Source organism: Sinohyriopsis cumingii, chromosome 4 (genome assembly GCF_028554795.1).
Source record: "Sinohyriopsis cumingii isolate HCF-2022 chromosome 4, ASM2855479v2, whole genome shotgun sequence".
In the NCBI taxonomy this organism is placed as follows: Eukaryota; Metazoa; Mollusca; class Bivalvia; order Unionida; family Unionidae; genus Sinohyriopsis; species Sinohyriopsis cumingii.
Window position 1 is genome coordinate 147,712,325 of NC_142964.1, and position 22,969 is coordinate 147,735,293.

The window sequence follows — 22,969 nt, forward strand, 5'->3', positions numbered from 1 at the left end:
CTCATGGGAAAACATTTAATATTTGGCCATTTGCAATCAGCACAAAACAACAAAATATATATATCATTGTTTCATGTTCCATTAAATTGATATTAAAACTTTATTAGGGTAGAAAATGTAACTCGTGTAACAAGGACGGAAGAACGAACTTTATTCTCTATTTAAAATTCATAAATACTTGGGAGCCAGCGATTGACAGGTTTGGTGCTGGAACTAGCCACACTGTATTCAGCTTCTTCATTGCCCCTTAATTTGCCAACTTTCTTGACAAACTGGGCTAACAATGTTAATTCTGAAGTATTCTAAAAAATAGAAATATTTATGCACCATGTATTATTTAGTATACTGGGTCTGTAATGTATTTGTACATTTTCTTTAAAATATTGATATAGTCCTAGACGTATATTTTATTGCATTATTTTCATTTGTAATATATAATACTGATTCTTTATTCACCTCTTGGCTTTTATGTATGCTCAATGGCACGCCAACATGCTTACGGTGACTTTTGAACTAAGTACTTGATGTCAAAGGAAACGTTTTGGTCCTTATTGTTTATCTGATGTTGCTGTTGACATAAAGTTTGATACCTTTTTATTCTATTTGCTGAAAGTTTTGAATCAAATTGCAGTCAAAAGATTTCTAAACTACTTTGAAACAACCCCTGTAAGATGTACACCGCAGTAAATGCGCAGGTGACTTCATACCATACTGTTCTTAATAATTTCATTGTTGCCGATAAAACATTATTGTATCTACTCATAGCCAACACACTGAAGCATTAAAGTCGATATGACTGAACGAGACCCTCTTTCCAATCGAATCGACAGAACCAGGAAAAATTATTTTAGAAAGAGGGATTTTCTTAATATAAGCACTCACTTTTCGTTACAACTATCTATTAATAGGACTGCAAATTTATGGTTTTATAATTTGCCGGCATTTTGGTAGTAACAACATGCATCGGTTAAGTAGTATCTGCTTCAGTCTTTTTCGTATTTTCACAAAAATGAATGACGTCGACACAAAACAGCCTTGACCTTAACAGCGGTTTTTCGAATAATACAACATACCATTCGTTCTGCATGTTTCTGATCTACGTGACTGAATATTTAGACTAAATCTGCTATCACATAATATTTAGACTTTGTTTTCACTGAATTATATATCTTCCTTCATCTTTCTGTCCATTTATTTACGAAAACTGACAATATAATGATGTGTTATTTCTTAGACGCAGTGATGTCCGCCATTACAGGTTCAATTACGGTTTCAAACTGATTTTATAAAGAAAATAACGCAAACACGGCAGTTAAAATCTTCATGTTAAGAAAAATTAAATAAGAAAGTCCTCTTTGCCGCTTCTTTTCTCCAAAAAGTTATTATTTACATACCGATGTTTAATCTTGAAACAGAAATACATTTTCATCGTCAAATAGTACACTTTAGGAATCGAGCAGTGATATCTTGCTTTGAAAAGAGTTAATGGCTAGTTAGCTATTAAAACAGGGCTCATGATCATTCCGTACCAAAGAAGTTTCGTACCCAGTGGAAATTGGTCGTTTCGTACCCGAGGTGCTGGTTGTTTCGTATCCAAGGTGATAGTCGTTTCGTACCCGAGGTGGTGGTCGTTTCGTACCAAAGGTGGTAGTCGTTTCGTACCCATTAATGTACAAGGTCAAATATACAGTATTGTCATATTTACCGCTCCCTCTCTAGGCCTAATCTTTTTCCTACCTTAAAAATTGCATGAGCAAAGCATATCTGGGCAAAAATTAACCAAACGCAAATAATTACAGTAATTGTATTGTTTTCACTGTATAATAGCATATATGTGCTATAAAGAATGAACAAAAATTCACATTGCCATTAAAAGAAAAATAAAACGTTGGCCAGGTTTATTAACGTAATAATTCCATTCTTTTTTCTTAAATCTGCAGAAAATTATGGCTGCACACATCGGTGCAAATGTTTATCATATCAAAGCAACTAGAAATTCTGCGATATTTTTTTAACGGGGCTGAATGCAGATAAAACAGTGTTGCTTGATTACGTTTCTCTTCTCCAAGGACCAATACTGGTGTTAATTTCAATTTGTATAGCGTGATTTTAAAGGTGTTGAACGTGGTATACTATACGGACCGCCAAGCCAGTTTTGGGTACACTGCAGGCCGCATTAGCATACTTGTGCAAAGTTTTGGACACTTTCACCGATCACAAGAAACTAACAAGTTGGTGGCATAATTGAAATTCTCTCTGTTTTCAACTAAGTATAAATATTAATATTTTTTTCATGGCAAGTTAAAATTTGTTTTCATTGTTTAGCATAATCTGTTTTATTTTGTTATCCTCCTAAAAATAATGCACATAAATAATCGTGCACAGACAGAGAGAGAGAGAGAGAGGATAATTTAACTTGGCACTGCATTTGACAAATATTTACTTATGTGTTTTAAAAGTGATTTAATTATTTCAATAATCGAATATATGTATGCATGTTTTGATTCTGGCAGTATTGAAACGTTTGTAATACAGCACCCCAGTTAATACCGCATATATTTTTTTTCCAGAATAGAACAGCAAAAATTACAATCCAATGAATGATTGAAGGAGACGTCCCAGTAAGACGAAAGATTAGCTGAAACAAGTTTCTTAAAGAACAAATGACTAATAACATTATTCCGAATTGTACATTCCAGAGTTTGATTACATACATGAAGAAAACATAATTACTATAAGCATTTATGTTTTCAGATTTGAAAATCATTGTATAATAATGCAGTTAATTTGCCTTGTCAGCCAGTTGTCGGTCCGTATATGCTGCTGCAACGTTTCGGTAATTTTGAGGAGATAACGCCGTTCTGGTACTCTTCCCACACCGAGAATATTCTCGCCTGCATTTTTTATATGTTTTTCTCTGGTATCTTCTCAGCTTTTTTTCTGATACCAGTTGAATCTGCGTAACAACTGAAGTGGCTTCGTCGTATAAGAGGCTAACTAGCACATAGAAAGGAAGACTGGCTTTGCCGGCTTTTGCGTTGATCCTACGATGCCAACCCTCTACATCGTTGTTGGTTCGAACAGATTTTCTGAACACAGACCATGATTTACCGGGAATGTGGTGTTCGTAATCCAGGTTGACTCCACATAGTCAACCCAACTGTATAACAGGGGAATCTTCGTGGACTGTTCCTTAAGACTAGCAAAGGCAGGGGCTATATGTCTGCAGGCAAAAATGGTAGTGCCATCACCTGAAAATGAGACACATAATGAAAGCAACTTGTGAAACTGAATTAAGCTTGAAAGCTTCAACTTACTAGATATCCGTGAATTTTAACATTTGATAATTTAACATTTCAATTTTGCTTCCCTTTAAAGTATACAGGGTCATATAGTATTATCCCTTCATTATGTTCCTATTATTAATCGTATTATTATTATTATTATTATTATCCATTTATGTATAGCCGTTGCTTCACTAACACGTAAATTGATTTTAGCATTGATCGTTCGTGTAATTACCTTTGTAATATTGGTTGTTTATATCTATCTATCTATCTATCTATCTATCTATCTATCTATCTATCTATCTATCAGAAAGGGACAAAAGCAACATAGAAATAGTTTGTTCTGATGAAATGAAAACTATAGCATTAGGCACGAAACGACCAGCACCTTGGGTACGAAACGACTCATTTGGGTACGAAACGACTCATTTGGGTACGAAACGACTGTCAGAAATTCCTGACCACAGTGAGGGATACTCTCAAAAGTTACAAACTACTGACAGTATGAACCAATAATTTTTTTATTTCAAAGAAAACTCAATCAAAATTTGCACACATGTAATACTATTTGAAAGAAGCACGTAAAAGTTTATTTTATGAAAATATGTCAAACTGTATATTTTATGAATTTTTTTCAAACAATGTCGACTTAATACTGTTTAAAAATGAATTATGTTTGTGCCAAAAAGTGGTACCATACCCAGCGTTATTTTATTTGAAGAGATATCAAAACCAAATTTGGCACATTCATAGATATTATTTATCTGTTTATAAAATGCTATGTTTTCATTTTAAAATTTGGACCACAAATAGATTTTCTAGCATTTTAATATTTGTATAATTATATCAATTTTTAACAAGAGAGGACACTTCTCTCCTTTCTCGCGCGACCTATTTAAGAATAAACGCTTATAGTCAAGCTACATTTCTCGTAGCGTAAGAAATCTGGTACCGATGTTTAGCTCACGCATTCGACTTTGTATGCGTATCCTAAGTTGGGCTTACTATCATACCTTTAAAGAATGCCAGACCATTTACCACGCTAATGCTCGATATGGCCGTGATCGCACCCGCTTAATATGCAAGAACAACGCGCTGAATGGAATAATGCCTTTTCACTGGCCAACTGAAAATAAGGTATAAACAAATGCAGGACGTCATTTTTTTAACCAATGAAAGGACAGTATTCCATTCAGCGGGATTTCACTTGCATATTAAGTATCAACTTCCGGCTTGCTCACACACGACCCCTCAATTCAAATCGAAGTAAGTTCATCAAACATTTTACGGTAATTACACATAAAATGCTTGAAGGTATGTATTGTTAATTGATTGCGCTTCAAAGATATGCTAAACTTAAGCAGAGCAGAAGCTAGTACTATGGAAATCAAGCTTCTGAATTTTTCAAAACAATCGGAATCGTCGATTTCAGCAGGTTTTTTGGAACTTAATGTCACTGCACTACAAGCTTAATGTATCAAGAGTTCATATTGGATGTTAATTTTAAACAGCCAATGAAAATGAACGTAAGAAACGGCGTAATAGAACATCCCTGAGAGGCCAGTCAACGTGGACATGAAAGTGAGGCTGTTTTTTTTTTTAGTGCGGTAGGAGTTGGTTGTGTCCCTTGTTGGTTCATACCGTCATTGTACGTCCAAACAAGAGCAGGCTAGTATCGTTGCTTACAATTGACCTGTCATACATGTACTATACAAGTAGTTATTATATAGTACATGCATGACAGGTCAAATGTAAGTAACGCTACCAGCCTCTGTGGGGCAAAGTCGTTTTCGCGTTCCTAACAGGATCACAGGTGCTCGACGCGAGCTTGATGTTGAGAAGAAGAAAAAAAAAACAATAATCTGAAGGAAAAAATCATACAGAGTGACAAAAATACCTTAGATTACCCCCATGACCCGTTCTGACATAAGACCCTCTCTATGATAATATATAAGAGAGAAGGTACGGAACTTCCAAATACTTCGTTCCACCCATGACCCTCGATTTCCTTCTGCTATTTCCGTCTTTAAAGGCACACGACCATACTATTGGCTTGCTTTCCTCCTAAGATATTTTTCTATTCATCAAGCCATAATTGACTTTTCTGCGTTGTACCAAACTGAAGTTACGGGCTCCGAAACGTGCGATTTTCGAGAAGTTTTTACTGCTGAGACAAGTGCGTGCACATGTGAAAAACGGTAACAAGAGCTACATGTACTATATTTGCGACTCTACGATACATCCCTTCTTGAATTACAGAACAGTGGTAGATGCAAAAGTTTTACTTACCATTAACTCGATTCAACTTTAGGAATCCTGTTCCATGCAAGAATTAGACATTGTCTTCTTCACTGCACATACATCGTATACATGCGACTCTATTTTCAAAATATAGGTAAACTATGCGGCACACACGTCAACGCCGAAATATGATTGGCTCAAAAGGTTATACATAGTATCACATGAGCTCGGACTTGTCTCTGTAGTGAAAATTCTCGAAAATCGCACGTTTCGGAGCCCGTAAGTTCAGTTTGCTACAACGCAGAAAAGTCAATCGCTTGATCTATAGAAAAATATCTTAGAAAACAAGCCATATAGTAAGGACGTGTGCCTTTGAAGACGGAAATGGCAGAAGGAAATCGAGGGTCATGGGTGGAACGAAGTATTTGGAAGTTCCGTACCTTCTCTCTTATATATTATGATAGAGAGCTATTTTTGTCACTCTGTATGATTTTTTTCCTTCAGATTATTATTTTTTTCTCAACATCAAGCTCGCGTTGAGCACCTGTGAACAGAATAAGGTGAAATTTTAACATTTATCTGGCGACTTAGTCGCCCACTTTGCTTGGTAGCGCGATCCCTGCAATTTCTATTAAGTATATTTGCTACCACTAAAGAATTCTCTCATTTTGTCACATATCACGTAACTTACCGGTTCACGTAACATCCTTAAGGACATCCTTAGCAAGCAGCAACTGTAAACAACCCCTGATCGGTTTCGTGATGGTTTTTCACAACAGGATAGCAAGTGTGTCGTGTGCAAACTGAATTTCGTGTGCAGCTGTTTGGGGTTTCGATGAAAAAAGACCCCAATTTTACTCACGTAACGGTGACGATTTGTATATTAATTCGTAAATATCAAGTGTTAAATATATAAAAGTAGTTAAGGTTACTTTATTCAAACACAGTATAAAATAAATCTACAATGAACATCTTACTATTTAATTTACTGAAAATATTATGACAGGGTAAGTCGGTGACCATAACGTAACCAGTCCGACAGATGCATCACAAGTAACAGTGGAGTGATACAAATTACATTTTTAACATTATTTTTCCAACCAGCATGACCATTTTTACAAGTTATAAATCAGAATACACAAGTTTATACCAAACAGCCACAGTTGTATGCACTTGTAAAGATAAAAAAGCTACTGTAATATTTTTATGTAGATAAGTAATATCGAATTTTTATCTGGAATGTAATGTTTTAGAAATGACAGGAAATTAATAATTAACAAACACATGTTTTATGTCAAAACTATATTATCACAATAGCACACACACACACACGCATATATATATATATATATATATATATATATATATATATATATATATATATATATATAACAGTTATATTTATGAGCAATTTAAGTCTGAAATGCTTTTTACAGCCTTTTTTCAACAAACACTGGCAGTAGACTGTAGACACAGCCATCTAGATATCGTCAAAGGAGCCCTTCAACCGACGGTAACTCAACAGTCGCGAGAAGTACCAGTAAGGTCTCACTGGATAGTTTCGTATTTTGACACCCCCCTAATTTTTTAGGTAGAAGGCATGAATCTAATTATCACAAGCCTAACATTTATAAAATCACAAGCCTAACATTTATAAATTCACACATAAGCTAAATCTATAATGTGGTTTAGATTTACTTTGAATTAGGCTTGGAAATAGGTTGGCTTGTTGGTGACTGCCTGTCACAGATAGATGAGCAGTGAAGATCAATGCGTAACTTGGGCTGCAAATGAGCTGCCGATTTGGCTTACGTATTTATATGTGTCTGCTACAGAGGTAAATGTCTAAAAATCTAGATGGTTGACGGGTGATTAAAAGTATGCTAATTTGTTATAGTACTAGTGAACTTTATTCATGCATAAGGCACATACTGATTCTTTTAGCTGCCTTGTCACAGGAAAATATTCAAAATAGCTATTTCTTGTCAAAAATGAGTGTAAAATTTAGGGGTTGGTGGCAGTGTTGGTTCAGTATAAAAACCACCAGTTGCACCAGGAATTAACCTGATTACTGCAGTCAGAATCTCACATGTACGCTTTCCACAAAAATCATTAGTTTGTTTTTATTTGTATCTTCAGTGTAAAAGTATTCTCATTTTTCTGTAATTGGTCATTGTTGGATCAAAATTCACCAGATAAACTGTCCAGTGAGACTTAAGTGTATAAATTGTAACCGATGTAAATAGTGTAAAGAAAGAGAAAAAAAAAATAACGGAGAACTAATTCTTGGTTTAAGAAGAGTGTGTGCAAATATTTGCATGTATTGATAGATAGGCGAGATCAAATCAAAAAAAGAATAAAAAATACAGTCATGATCATTAAGGTTTGGGCTGATTTACCGGCTACTGACTATGCTCCATGCTAATAGATAGCAACACCAACAACAATAATGTGCGTGTTCTGGTGTCTATTGAACAAATATACTGCAAATGTATTGGCCCAAAAGGTAAAATAGAAATTTACCTTGCCTTCCGTATCTTGCTTTTTATGTGTTGTTCTTAAGTTACGTTCTTTTTCTTTCTTTCTTATTCGGACGAGGAAAGGATTCTTATGAGCACGCGGGATATTGCCACGGGAATGCACTCCATTTTTGAGGCCGCGATAATAAGTAATAAACTTAAAAGAATTATTTCCCTTTTTCCAGTACTGTTTGTATTCGTGGTGGTTCTCTGTTAATATTTCATCTGTAGTGGCAGTTATGAAAATAATTGAATAATCCCACTGCCTATGGAGTTAGAAGTAAAATAGTTGTGTGCTCTTTGACGTTAAACGCACGCACGCACACACACGCGCGAGCCCCGAGTGACCGAGTGGTCTAAAGCGCTCACCGTTACGGATCACTGCCATCTCACCTCTGTCTGCGATGGTATTAGTCTCGAGTTCGGCCATTGTGGGTACGTGAGAAAGCTTGCCAGCAGCTTCTCGTGGGTCGGTGGTTCTTTCTGGGGTTTTCCCGGGTTCTTCCTCTACTATTTATACTGGCTGCCATGTATAGCCTCTCTTGTGCTGAAAAGTGGCGTTAAACCCTACAACAACAACAACAACGACACAAGCGCGATTTATTCTTTTAATGGTAAATGATTGTTAGGTGTTGGTTTCGTTTGTAGGAGAGAGAGAGAGATAGAGACAGAGAGAGGGTGTGGGTGGATGGGTGGATTATGAAATAATTTAATAATCCCACAGCCCATGACGTTTGGAAGAAAACTCACAGCATGTCAGAGTTACCTACTTTTCAAGTTTCAATCATATATATTGCTATATCTTTACCAACATTTTATTTCTAAGACTGCTTGTCCTAATCAACTGTATTTTATTCGTGGATGCATTTTTGCAAATCTTCTCGCACCACACTGTAAAGATGCCACCGTAATATACAGTTTCATTCGCTGACAGCTTTGTCAGTGTAATCAAAAGCCGTCTATATATTTTGTGTATCCCAAACCCATGACACGTTTGCCACACACAACTTTTGTACTAGTCATAGAGATGGTCTTCTTCATTATCCAAAGAGTTGGTGTGAAACTGTTTCGTGACCACGGCGACTTTATTGTTACATTTCCATGTAGGCAACATGCTATATCTTGCAGGCATCCAAAGTTGCGTTTGATTCGTTTTGTCATGCTTCATACTGTACTAAACGAAATTAATGTACTATTTGTATTTACGCATCGATTTACAGCTTTGGTAGATTTGATTGATTCTTTTTGTTATTATTGGAAAGTATTTCTTAAACCGAGCAATTAAAAGAAATGTATCGGGGGCCCGAAGTAGCCGAGTGGTCTATTGCACTCACCGTTACGGATCACTGCCATCTCACCGCTGTCTGCGTGGGTTCGAGTCTCGGATTCGGCCAGTGTAGGTATATGAGAAAGCTTGCCAATATATTCGGTGGGTCGGTGGTTCTTTCCAGGGTTTTCATGGGTTCCTCCTCCACCATTTATACTGGCCGCCATGTATATCCTATCTTGTGCTGAAAAATGGCGTTAAACCGTACAACAACAACAACAACAAATTTCTCGGAGTAGACGTCATAATATACAGCACTGACAAGACTTTATCGTAGCACTGATTAGTTTCATAAAGTGGACCCTCTTGAATTTCGTAACATAGGGAATTCTCGCTATATTTGTAGGTATACCATCTTCGCTAGCCAAGGTTCCGGTGCGGTAATCCCATCTACACCTTGGATGAGCGAACATATATTTCAGTGCTTTGTCCGAGCAACATCTGTTGGGGTTCATGAATTATCTTCTTTAGTATGTTGTGCCGACTAACCAATAGCGTGCAACAACGGCGTATTGTACGTAGGTCGAAAATGGTGGGGGCAATTTACTTCAGAAGGATACCTTGTAAGTTTAACATCGAAAGTATGACTAAATACCAGAGATAAGTAATTACAGATGTATTGGCGGTGAGGGATGTATTTATTCAAACACGGACGGGCAGTGGAAAATTGCTGATTTATGAGTCCATTCCATTTTCGCGCTCCCATTGTCTAGATCATTATGGACAAGTGTTCAAGTTTGAACAACTTGATTTTGATTGGATGCGATGGCTTGCCGCCGCATCCAGTGAAATTAAAAAACCCGAAGCACTCAAATACATGTTCGATCCGCCAAGGTGTAGATAGGGTTAACATATTGGAACCTTGGCTAGCGAAAACGTAGGTATACGTATTTAGTAATTTAAGGTAGGAATACTTCTTTGTGTTAGATATTTGTGTTGTATCTCATGGTGCATGGCGTTAAGTACCAATCTTCAGCTTTGAAAGGCTTACTGATGGGTCATACAATTGTGAAACAAGAAAACCCATGCATGTTTTAAAGTAGGATTTCATGATGTGTGAACATTGGGTGTATACGTGAAAACTTATTTGTATCATTTGCGCTTTTAAAAAAAACCTTCATTTGACAATAGCTGTTGGCTTGAGGTACTTGGAAATAGGGGAAGCATCGACTTCAAGCCATGTTGATGCGAATGTTGTTTGAAATTTTCAGAAGTGAGTCCCGAAGCATATTGTTCAGTGAATCGCGACAACGTTCACATTGCGATATGCAATAATTCTTCCACTCACACTTGAATAGTTTTGAATCCATGAAAATTTATATTTAAAAAAAACAAAACAAAAAAAGTCTTTTTGTTTGAAATTTAATTCCTTTGAAAAGCTGAGACCTTTTTCAAACTATATCTATATGTCCTATTTGTTTTCGTGTAATTAATGAGTGGCGCGGACGAATTCACTTTTTACTTCCTTTGATGCAACTGGAGGCTGTGTAGATTCATACTATTTTTTTGGGGGGGGGGCAAAATAATTAATTTTTGTATTGTTTTGGTCTTTTAATTTAGCCATTGATTCTTGTCTGAAAACAATCTGCAGGTAAACCATGTAAATTTAATATTATTATTGCCTCCATTTTTCAAATATAACTCTGTTAGTAATTATAGCAAATAGCAATAACACAATAAGGACAGACCATTTCATCGGGGGCTTGGAAGTTTTAGGGCAAAAATTTCCGACCCTCAAATGGACTGAAAAATTGATTTATAGAAGATAAAAACAGTTATCCATTATAATAGTTTTATAAATATATTGAGGTAAAGAAAATAAAAGAAAATAGCAACAAAAACAAACAATAATAATGTAATAATTATTCTTAACTTAGTAACATTGCATTGCATATGCTCTCACAACTTCATCCTAATGGGTTAGTATGAGAATACTGGCATGCTGTGGGGGAACGATGGGGTCCGTGATACGTGTGTAGGGTGAAGATTTGTTATTCTTGTAGTTGTTTTTCAGTTCTTTTTGGAGAAGGGAGGATGTGAGAAAAAATAATTGATGGGCTCTAACGAGCCATGTAGCATACAGATATGAGAGCAAACCTCAACCCTACCCTTCAGGTTTGGGGTGGGGCATCATTACTTCACAATTTCGTCGCTTGAGACTTCGGATAGCTTAACTAATTACAAATGCCATCTTGTTACTTAGAAGTTATCTTTCTGACGTTATGGATACAAACTACATGTACGCAAAAAAATGCTTCTCACGTTGTCCTAGTGATTTACAATTATGACATGGAATCTTGAACAACAATGACACCTAATTAGGACGTTCTCTGAATACATATACATATCTTCCACCGAAATAGAAATGATTATTCACTATCATTGTAAGTTTCTCTGAATTTTTATGTAAAGAAAGTATATGTTAATAAATATGCATACGACAAAAATGTATCAGTGTTTATAATAAATCCCATTAAAGATGATATAATATCACACCATCCATAAATACGAATCTTATGTCTGAACGTATATGTGGGGTGAGAGAGAGAGAGAGAGAGAGAGTACGTGCGTTCCAGAATTGCAAAACCTTAGCCAATTTCATAAATGCATTTTACATTTTGATCAGTTTATTTCTGTAGTGTTATCTATGTTGCCATAAATGTGGAGCTGTATTTACCTATGGGTCGATGAGTGATGTCATTGAAATCCCGGCTGATGAAGATGACTCAACGCAGCATTCACTTCTAAATATGTAAGACATGAATTATTATCATGTCCATTGTGCTACAAATTGATTACCGTATGTATCCGACTATGTATGTATGTATGTATGTATGTATGTATGTACGTATGTATGTATAAAAAACTATTTTCCCTCCTAACAGAGATTACATAAGATTTATAAAATTCCCGAATACACTGTCTTAAAACATAACAAATAGTCGCATTAGCTATTAAATGAGTAATGCTGCGTCAGCTAACTATGTACAAAATGGAACATCTAAATAATATAATTATACACAGCCATGTGTGTATGTGTTTGATCTGATTGCTAACGTAGCTTTAACAATTTTTTCAGTCATATCGCTACGATGTCTGTAGTCTGGCAGTTTATAGTGTTGTCTAGCATTGGGGCATCATGCCGCAGACATGCAGCATCATGTCCCACCCAGTCACATTATCCTGACACCAGGACGACCAGTCCTAATATTAATATATTAATGCTGGACGCCTAGCGAAGCAGCTGTAAATACCATTTTTATGTCTTTGGCATCACTCCGCCGGGGTTCGAACCTGCGACCTCTCGCATCGGAGGAGGACGCTGTAACCACTAGGCCACCGGAACGGTCCACTATGATGTAAATACGTCTTTAGGTGTATCAGAACTGACATTGTTTAAGTTTGTATAGCACTGGTATTCTTTAAAGATGTGTGTGACGTAAGTAACGATACAAAGAATTACATGCAAAGTATTCGTCCTATCTACTGTGAAGTGATTAACATTTACTTGTTTTGGAATATATTTAAGATAAATGTTTTTTGTTATTTCTAGTACGAATATTATCAGACATATTAGTGAATTTTTAATTTGTTTCCTATTAAAATTTTAACCCAGGTCTGCGGATTAAAGTAACAATCGATTTGCCGGTACTCACAAACTCGTATGTCTTTGACCATGCGAACATCTTCCCGAAAATGTGTAACTATTCGTACGTAGCAGACATACACCCATGACAACGCAGCAAATAACTCTCCTCTTATACATATACACTCCGATTCCTATGACAAAAAAGCAAGGCATATATAAATTAATATCGATATACACCAGACAGAGCTTAGGGTTCGAAGCCATGGCAAAATACTCGGTACTTACCATTCTATGACGCTCACTCAACTGCGAACAATTTAAACCATTGTCTACCGTCGCATAATGCTCTTTCAAATCAGTGTCTGCGCTAGTTTTTGAAACAAAATGTAGCTTTGACAGAATAAACACTAATTTGGGGGCGTATTACGCAATGGCAAACATGGGTGACGGTCACCATGTTCGCATCTTTGTTCACCTACATATACGGTATAGACTGTATATCGGATACGGCCCATGCCTGCTTTTGTACGTATGGTCAGTTTTGGTCTTTGCGAAATATACAAATATTTTTGATAATGACAATGTTACCATGTTGTTATTAAATATTATCGCTGTGATTTTTTTTAAAATCACCATCCTCCTTCGTTTTCTTTTTCTTTTCATCGTTATCATATGATCATTTTCATCATCATTGTCATTATCGTTTAATATTGTTGAAGATACAGATGGTCGATATTAGTTATGCTGCATTCGAATACGGTTAAAACATAAGCTGATGAAATGTGATGTAGATAATGAAGTATTTACTTTGTAAACAAGCTCAACATTAAGTGTCTAAAACAGGCGCGCACATCAACAGAAAGATGCGACTTTTCAAACCACGTGGCTGTGTTGTTCCTCTCGCAACTACCGCCCCAAGCCATCTATGCATCCATTGATTGGCTAACACTTATTGTGGCTAGCCAATCAGAACTCTGCAAGCTGGCTCCTCGCTCAAGAATTGAACATTGTAAGGAAATTTCAGCCTCCCAAGTCAAAGAACATTTCGGATGATGGAGTTTGGAAGTCATATTTACATTTCAGGAAAGATCGACCATTAATTCTCACACTGTAGACGTCACACATTTAGAAGTAGACGAATTGTGAGAATATGTGAAAGACTGAACACGTGGAATATTGGTTTTATATTGGTAGGTGAATTTATCTAGCACGGGTTATTCATGTATATTGCTCACGGCCCGTCTCGCAACAGGCTATCAGGAAGATTGACAAATAATTGTGCTACTTCCTCTTTCAGCCGCATATAAGATGTATATGTTTGACGCAGCCTTAACGTGTCATTGAGAGGAAATTTTTACCTGTTTGCTTTTTTGTTTTGTTTCGGTTTCGTGTCTTTGATAGTGATAAAGCATGGGGGTATTCTAAAAACCGTATATCAGGCTTGTGAGTGGCATGCAGCTGGCCTGAAGGAATATTGAGGTAAGCAGTTTTATAATAAATATGTCACTGGCGTAGTACATGTTTGTTAACTGTACAGTAAGATGAGCTTATAGTACCACCTTATCCAGGATTGTTTCAAATGAATTTGTTACAGCGTCTGCCTCAGATGCGGGAGGTCGCGGGTTCGAACCCCGGCCGAGTCGTATTAAAGACATAGAAATGGTACTAACAACTTGGCGTCCAGTATTATGAGGTTAGTGTTTGGACTGGTTGTCCTGGTGTCAGGATAATGTGACTGGATAGGACATGATGCTGCATGTCTGCGGCATGATGTCCCAGTGCTAGGCAATACTGTAAACTGCTAGACTGCAGACATGATAGCGATATGACTAAAAATTGTTATATCTTCGTTAAAAATCCAAATCACACACACGCATGCATGCACGCACGCACACACACACACACACACACACACACGCGGATTAAATAGGTGGTTCGCATTGTGTAAAAGGATTACATTTTACCGTTTTTACATTGGAAATATTTTTTTTTATTAGATAAAAAGGCATGTGTGGTTGACTCCCACCCCACCTAAATCTGCCCCTGTAAATGTCATCGTTTTTGCACGGTGGGGTAGGAGATAAACTGGGAGTCTGTGAATTTTTCCAGTGTCAGCTCGGAAGTAACTTGAAAACAGTTTTGCTCTGATTTATAGCAACAACCACAAAATAATCATTGTTATATCCATTATATTAGTCGAAAAGTTTATTGAGGTAACATAAGAAAATAGCCCGGCTTTAAAAAAATTCCGGGCCCACACAACCCCTGAAAATAAAATAGTAGCTCCGATGGTCCATCAGCTTAGGCGTTATTTTCTTTTGTGTTATTGAGTTTTCTTGTTCAGGATTACACACGCAGGCACGTGTGAGTTTATTGTACGCACACCTGGGACTAGAATTATACAGGGGCATATCTCTCCGTCTCACCAAATAGCTGTCTTACTAGCAGGAATTCCAAGCACTTGATGCATTATTTTACAGTACGTAAGTACCGCTATCAAAGAAAAAAATATATATTTGTTGTTTCTAACAGTACCTGATCTGTAACCACACTACATGGTTATAATTTATTAATTTAAAGAGTTTATGCATATCTTTACATTTGTAAAATACATAAAAATGTACTGATGTGTGCTAGTTATAATAAAGAATTGTGCTGAACGAAAAGCTTTGAACTGTGCATAAAAATGGGCGCATCAGCGAACAGCAGTGGCGCCCGCAGAATATTTTTGTGTTGGGGGATGGAAGCAAACATGTAGTGGTCAGCTACCAAGATTTACGGATGTAGGCCAAAACTTGTTTGAATGTCAAATGGGGGGGGGGGGGGGGCAAGTGTCCTCCTTCCCTTTGCTCCTCTGTATCGGCACCTATGGTCAACAGTGAATAATTTATAACTTTATTATTATTTTTTTCATTTTGAAAAAAGTAACTCATGGGGGGATTTTGACATGATTTTATTCCATGTTGTAGATTTATTTTCAAACAAATGGGTAAAATGATATATAGAAGGGATTTGACATTATATTGATGCAAGTTTCCTCGGACCCTCCCCTCCCACCCACCCCCCACCCCCTTTGAGCTATTTTAACATTTATATTGGGGTGTTGGAAGAGTCAGAGGAAACTGGGGCTACAGTTTTAAGTAACCTTTAAAATTGTATACATTTCATAAGATTGAGAAACAACAAATATTCCCTCTATCAAAACACCAAATTTCACCTTCAGAAATATCTTCCATAGGCAATACAATAAGGTAATTAGCCCCAGGTAGGGATACCCTGTTGCTCAAATGTTGATGATCCTTTGATCTAAAAACAGATGCTTAAGACGATTCCATGTCATCTTGTGATGTGGGATGTGTATATGAGATGTTTTATCATAGAGGAACAGGATCACTACAATGCCTTGGCGCAAAGACCAGTACCATCACAAATTGCCCATCTATATATAAGCACAGTGTCGCACAAATCAGGGGCGGGGGGGGGGGGGCTCAGAATATATACAGGTATTCACAGACTTACATGACCATGGAAAGAACTATCTTGCAAGTTGTGGGTTAGCTCTATATCTGTATTTTGTCCCTGTGGTAGTTAATAATTTTACTTCTTTAGTCCAGTTAATTGTTAATTGACTATATTTCTTACATGGATTATAAAATTAAACTTGAAACTTCAGAAACAGCTTAGATAACAACCCCATTGTAATTTTAGTCACAGTACAGAAAAGACAGACAAATTCTCCAATACCTTTGTAATTTTTCTGATGCTATGATTGCCCCAAGCCATAGGTGCCAATCTACTATTTTGTTTTTATCACCCATGGCTTCCTGTGCTGAAATTTCCACATTTCTGATGACTGTGCATAAATCTGTTTAGCAAATCATTTTGTGTATGAGTAAAATGTTTTTGCAGTGATGACCTTGCAGGAACTTTTGATGCTGTTTGAATGAGCCAGTCTTCTGAACATGGTCTCCAATAAATAGGCACTTTAATTGGTGTTTATGAGATTATTGCATTATTTTGTTGATGACATAATTTTGTTTAGGAGATCTCAGGGCCACCACAGGAGATAAAGGAGTATAGTGGATTGTCATTTGTGGCTTGTGATGATGTGACATTACTGGCTGTGGCTAATAATGTAGAAAAAAAGCTGAAGAGAACATACATACATACAGTATATATAACACTGTTTCTTATAAAGTAGGTAGGGAATGATCCCATTTTAGTATGTAGTATGAAATTGCAGTCTCACCATAAGGTAATACACACTTCCATGGCAGAGTTGTGATTATTGGTGAAATGATAAATTGATGAATCAATATTTTTCTAAGAATCAATGCAAGAGATGAAGAATTAATCAAAAGCAATACTTGTCCTGTACAGGTTCCGTTAATTTTCAGCAGTCAAGAATAATTACTAGTTGTTCTGCCTTTTTATTCTTTCAGTTGAGAATTCATCTTAGATGTTGTAGGCACAAACACTCAATATTGTCACTAACAAAGAAAAACTATTGACAACACCGACTTGCCTTCTACAAAGTACCAAACACAGGGTGACTAACTAGAGTGGTTTGAAATCTTGAAATCAGTGAATTATTTTGTTACATCAGCACATAGCCGTAGCTTCACATTTAGTTTACTTGTATCAAATATGAGTTCACTTCTGGTGTGTCATGCAGTGAAGTGTGTTACATTCATTTCTGATTGTTTTATTCTGGACTTGATAAAACAATATAAAACAATCACCACCAGTAAGTACTAATGGGTAACTGTAGCTTATTCACTGCATGACACAGCAGAAGTATTGGCATCCAAACTCAACCTAAATACATGTATGTACAAAGCAAGAGAGAATCTTTGCACAAAAAATGGTTATTAAAATAATCTGTAGAGTACTTAAATTGAAAATGGGGAACCAGTTAGGAAATGTCTTCTGTACACTGCTTTATGTAATCACCAACTTAAAATGCCAATGGGGTAAAACAAAATTGGCACAGAATTGGCAAGGGGCTAGATTTCAAACTGCATGATTTATAGTTACCTTGTTAATTTTTAGTTCAAGGGGATTGGGTGTTGACAGTAATTTTCATTTGCACTCACAAATGAGTTTCTGTGCTTGCAGCAATTGTTTTGCATCTCCAGGAGGTACAATGAGAAGGTTTTGGTTGTCAGTCCTCTTGACTTCTATAATTAGACTTACTCTAAATAAGATTTTCCTTGCACAAGGAAATTGTACTATTTCTTCTGTTTTGAAGATAACATCATAATACCAAGTTCCAAATTAAAGTGAGGACATGAAATCAGTAATGTTTTAAAAGCACTTATGCAGTGCAGAACAAAGGGCATGGTGACCAAGACGAGTCTTGCACCTGTTTAAATGGAGATTGACCATACAGCTAAATAAACATCACTGACACCTTACATGTAGTCTGCTTTTGAGGATTAATTTTATCTTGTCATGGATCAGAATGGCATATGTACAAATGATAAGTCGGTGTCAGTCTGTAATCTGCATGCTAGAAATGTAAAATGGCACAACTGTTCCACTGAGAGAACTTCTAAACATGAAAAGACCATCACATTGATATGTGTATCAATAATGTACTGTAGGCTGTGTATCATGAATCAGATCGCTCTGTGGCAGAGGTGTATTGTTTCACCTCTTGTTGTAATGCGTACTGTGTAATGTATTTGATTAAAAGGGCATCATACTATAAGGAGGTAAACTATGTGGCTGCCAAAGACAGTGTTTTAATGAGGGAGTACTGTATAATATATTTCATAAAGTAGTCACACTGTAAGGTGGTATACTCTGGTTGCCATGGACAGTGTTATATTGAGGGAATAGTGTATAATGTATTTCATTACAAAACCATTTCATGATAAGGAGATATACTCTTGGCTTCCATGGAAAGTGTTATATTGAGGGAATAGTGTCTAATGTATTTCATTATAACATCATCTCATTATAAGGTGGTATACTATATGGCTGCCATGGAGAGTGTTATAATGAGGTAGTATTGAATTTCATTATAAGGCCATCTCACTATAAGGTGGTACATTTTGACTTCCATGGCCTTGAAGAGTCCTATATTTCTGAAAATATAAGCATGTCCTTGAACAATGTTTGTATGTTAAGCACTTACTCAATCTAACAGCTCTTTGATATTGCAAATTCCTCCTCAGATTAACTAAAGAATACCAAAGTTTATTCTGCAGAAGTTGTGTCTTTTTCTGTGGACAATTTCATTCTTAGGGCAGGTGAGGTAGTGTAAGTTTTGTCATGCACTTGTGGTATTGATTTTAAATAATAACCAGTCGAGTTACATATATCCAGTGCAGTTACATATTAAAGCAGTGCAGTTACAATAACCAGTCCAGTTACATATAACCAGTGCACTAGTGATAATAGCCTGTCCAGTTATGCACATTGAAACAAAATTAAATACCGGTAAGGTAACAAAGATTAGAAAGTTGGTTCTTTTAAAATAAATATTCCATGAAAATTTGTGATATCCTTGAGAAACCATTGAAGAAAGTTGTGTGCGTGTGTGTGCTTTGGATTTTTAACATAGCTTTTAAAAAAAATTAGTCATATCGCTATGATGTCTGCAGTGTGGCAGTTTATAGTGATGTCAAGCATTGGGGCATCATGCCACAGACATATAGCATCATGTCCCACCCAGTCACATTATCCTGACACCAGGCCAACCGGTCCAAACACTAACTTCTTAATGCTGAGTACCAAGAGAGGCAGTGGTTAGTACCATTTTTATTAGTCTTTGGCATGACTTCGTCAGGGTTCAGACCTCCCACAAAAGTATTAGACAGACACTCTAACCACTAGGCGAATGGATTGCCATGAAACTGTACAAACCATGTACACGATTCTGCTGCCATAGTACATACCATATCCTTTTATTTGACTTTAAAAGTCCAAAAAAATAAGGTGCTTTTTTCAGTAATGAGTGGATCACCAAAAAATAAATATGGGTTCAGTGTTACCAACAGTTTGTTTTAATCCATCAGATCCATCTACAGCTTGAAATTGCCACTAGAGGTCTAGTATTTTGCTAGCTACGATAATGCTGGCTTTAAAAAATGAATTAGATTTTTCTTGTTAGTGATATTTTGTGTTCAAAATATGAAACTTGCTTGTGCATATTGAAAATTGCTTGATTTTTGCTCTAGTTATTAGAACAATCAAAATGCTGCTAATACTGAAAAAGTTCAGTTTGATTCCTCATGTAAATACCTACATACCTTTTCTCCATCATTTTCTTTGATTGAAACTGTCCAGTCCAAAAGAAATGGTCAACTCCACTTTAAAGTACACTTTCAAAACAATATGTACATGATTGTGATATTTGTGGACATTTCAGCATGATGTTTTGAAAATAACATGGATTTTGCAATAATGCATTCATTTATAGGATTATAAGACCTTGTGTACACAGAATAAACGGTTTCAAGATCAAACATTCCTTGCACAGTAACAGTTCCTCCATTGCTTGGCTAACCATTATTGAAGGTTTAAGCAACTATCGCACATGTGCCAATGGTGACACACCAAACTCTTTGGAAAGGCACACAGTTCGAGTTGTAGTTTTGTATTATATGTACTGAAAGACATAATTAAACTAAATGAATGAATATGACTTGGTACACAGCACTCTACAACTGAGACGACCTGACACAGCAGGTCTAAAAGGCTGCAATGCCTGCATTACAGGAAGCATATTTATGTATTGGTAGAAAATTGAGCCATTGGAATTTATTGGTAGCATCTGTGTAATTGTGGTTTTGCTTGCCAGTAATAAGTCATTGAAATAATAGAGAAGAAAACATGCAGACATGGGAGATATTTGGGTAAAGTTTAGTGCAATTTGAATTGCTCTATCGATTCACATTTACTTTAATGTGACTGCTTCAATTAGATACAGCTATATGGTTGATATGATACATATCAGAGGTTGATATGATACATTTTTTAGTTGATAAATGTTTATAATTCTTTTATTCCATAATTAAGTTTAGCATGCTAAAAATGTCATTTTGGCTACATGGTACCACAAAAATACATTATGACATCACAACATTGCAATACATGTCATGAATTGTGTGTTTCAAATGATATCACTATATGTATGTCTGCAATGACAGATTCCTCTAGTTTGTATTACCTATCATTTCCCATGATCCTCCCACTCCTGGACTATTACCTAGGGTTATTACTGAAAGCATTAAAAATGTATGCATTTTGTGTCTTCCTTTTTTGACTTGATCTTAAATGTTTTATCGAAGAAATATGAAATTGTCACTGTAAATGAATATTTTGTACAAATTATGCATGCATACATACATACATACATACATACATACATACATATATACATACATACATACATGCAGTACATACATGCATGCTTGCACACACACACACACACACACACACACACACACACACATATTCTGTTGTGACTCTATGGTCTTTAACACTACAGAGTAAACACAAACAAGTTTAGTAAAATTCAACAAATAATTGTTTTCCAAGAATACAAAGTGAAAATTTGAAAAGAATTTAAATAATAGTGAATCAAATCCCAGATAGTTCTATCACAAGTCCAAAAGTAAAAAGTATTCTATATGAATTCCAGTGGTGTTCTGAATAAATTCCAATTTTGAACGTGTAGATGTACCAATAGCCTGGAATGGTGTTAATGTGCTAACATCTTAATGTATCACAGTTATATTAACTAAAATGTCTCTAAATAAATTCACAATAATCCAGAAATAATAATTTAGTCTGAAATTAGCACTTTATAATTCCAAGGATTAATTTAAATAAATAAATTCTCTCAAATGTTAACTGAAACACAACTAAAATTGATTCCTGTAAAGACTGATTTTAGGATAGGAATAAAATAATCTTGTTTACTTCAAACATGTATTAAAACTAAAGACATACTATGAGCACCAGGATGAGAGTGATGTTAATGGTTATTTCCATCATACTGTAAGCAAAATTTGTATCTGGTATCTTCATGGATTTAGAATCAAGGCTGAATCTAGAACTCAAACAAAATAAACTTGTTTACCCACAAATAATAATAATTTTTATATATATAATGCCCAATCATAGATGAAAATTACAATTTCCAATCATATAGTAAAATTTGCTATGTAATATGTTGTTTATTAAAAAAAAGACATTGGTGGGGTAGGCTGAACCTCTTACCCTCAATTGTGGACAAGGGTCAATTGCACAATACACATACATACATACATACATACATACATACATACATACATACATACATACATACATACACACATACATACATACTTTCTAAGTTAAGCAATTTAATATAGGAAGTTCTTATACTAAACAGTTCAGGCTAAAAAGCTAAACTTTAGAATGTTCTAGAAAGTGTGAATTTGATTGTTTGATCACTTGCTAGTATTTATACTTGGAGCTTGTTTATTGCAGTTCTGTGAAATAGGAATTTAAATAATGAGAAAGCGGACACATGGGTCATGAATATACTGGCAGCCTATGAAATGGACCATGGAAGAAATGGGAGCAAGTGAAAGTTTCCCATTAATGAGTGTTTCAAGAAGATAAACTTGTACTGGCTTCCTGTAATGTACCTGTCAGGTGTACTGATAAGGCACGCAGTGTTTCTGCACACTGCATACTAATATTTGAGGGATTGATGGGAAATGATTGATGCATAGTTATCCACTAGCCTGTCCACGCATATTTTTCTGTTGTTAGAACTTATATTTTCACTATACATGATTGCTGAAATTGTGTAGCCATCAGTCTCTCTCACTTCCATTATGAAAAGTCTTATTATATTGGCAGGATCTTCCATGTAGAAATATCTCCTCTTAATGCTTAGGGACTAACCATTTCATTTTCTAAGTGGGGCTTGGAATTTTATTTGGAACAGGAACTTTTTTCTCATTTATCTCAAGATAATTTAATTTTTTCAAATAATATAATA

At 35.9% G+C, this 22,969-nt stretch overlaps 1 protein-coding gene and 1 long non-coding RNA gene across 2 annotated transcripts in view; one reads left to right on the plus strand and one right to left on the minus strand.

Moving 5' to 3' along the window:
- Positions 1-1,790: 1,790 nt before the first annotated feature.
- LOC149802300 (uncharacterized) lies at positions 1,791-6,307 on the minus strand. The gene is made up of 2 exons (XR_016420521.1): positions 6,220-6,307; positions 1,791-3,251 (listed from the first exon to the last, which is right to left on the minus strand). It is a non-coding gene; the product is annotated as an uncharacterized LOC149802300 (long non-coding RNA).
- Positions 6,308-13,983: 7,676 nt separating this feature from the next.
- The window catches only part of LOC149802301 (uncharacterized), a 197,752-nt gene continuing 188,766 nt past the window's right edge, over positions 13,984-22,969 (plus strand). Inside the window, exon 1 of the mRNA XM_089956728.1 lies at positions 13,984-14,153. The gene's annotated coding sequence lies outside the window, so the exon portion shown is untranslated. The remainder of the gene's footprint in view (positions 14,154-22,969) is intronic.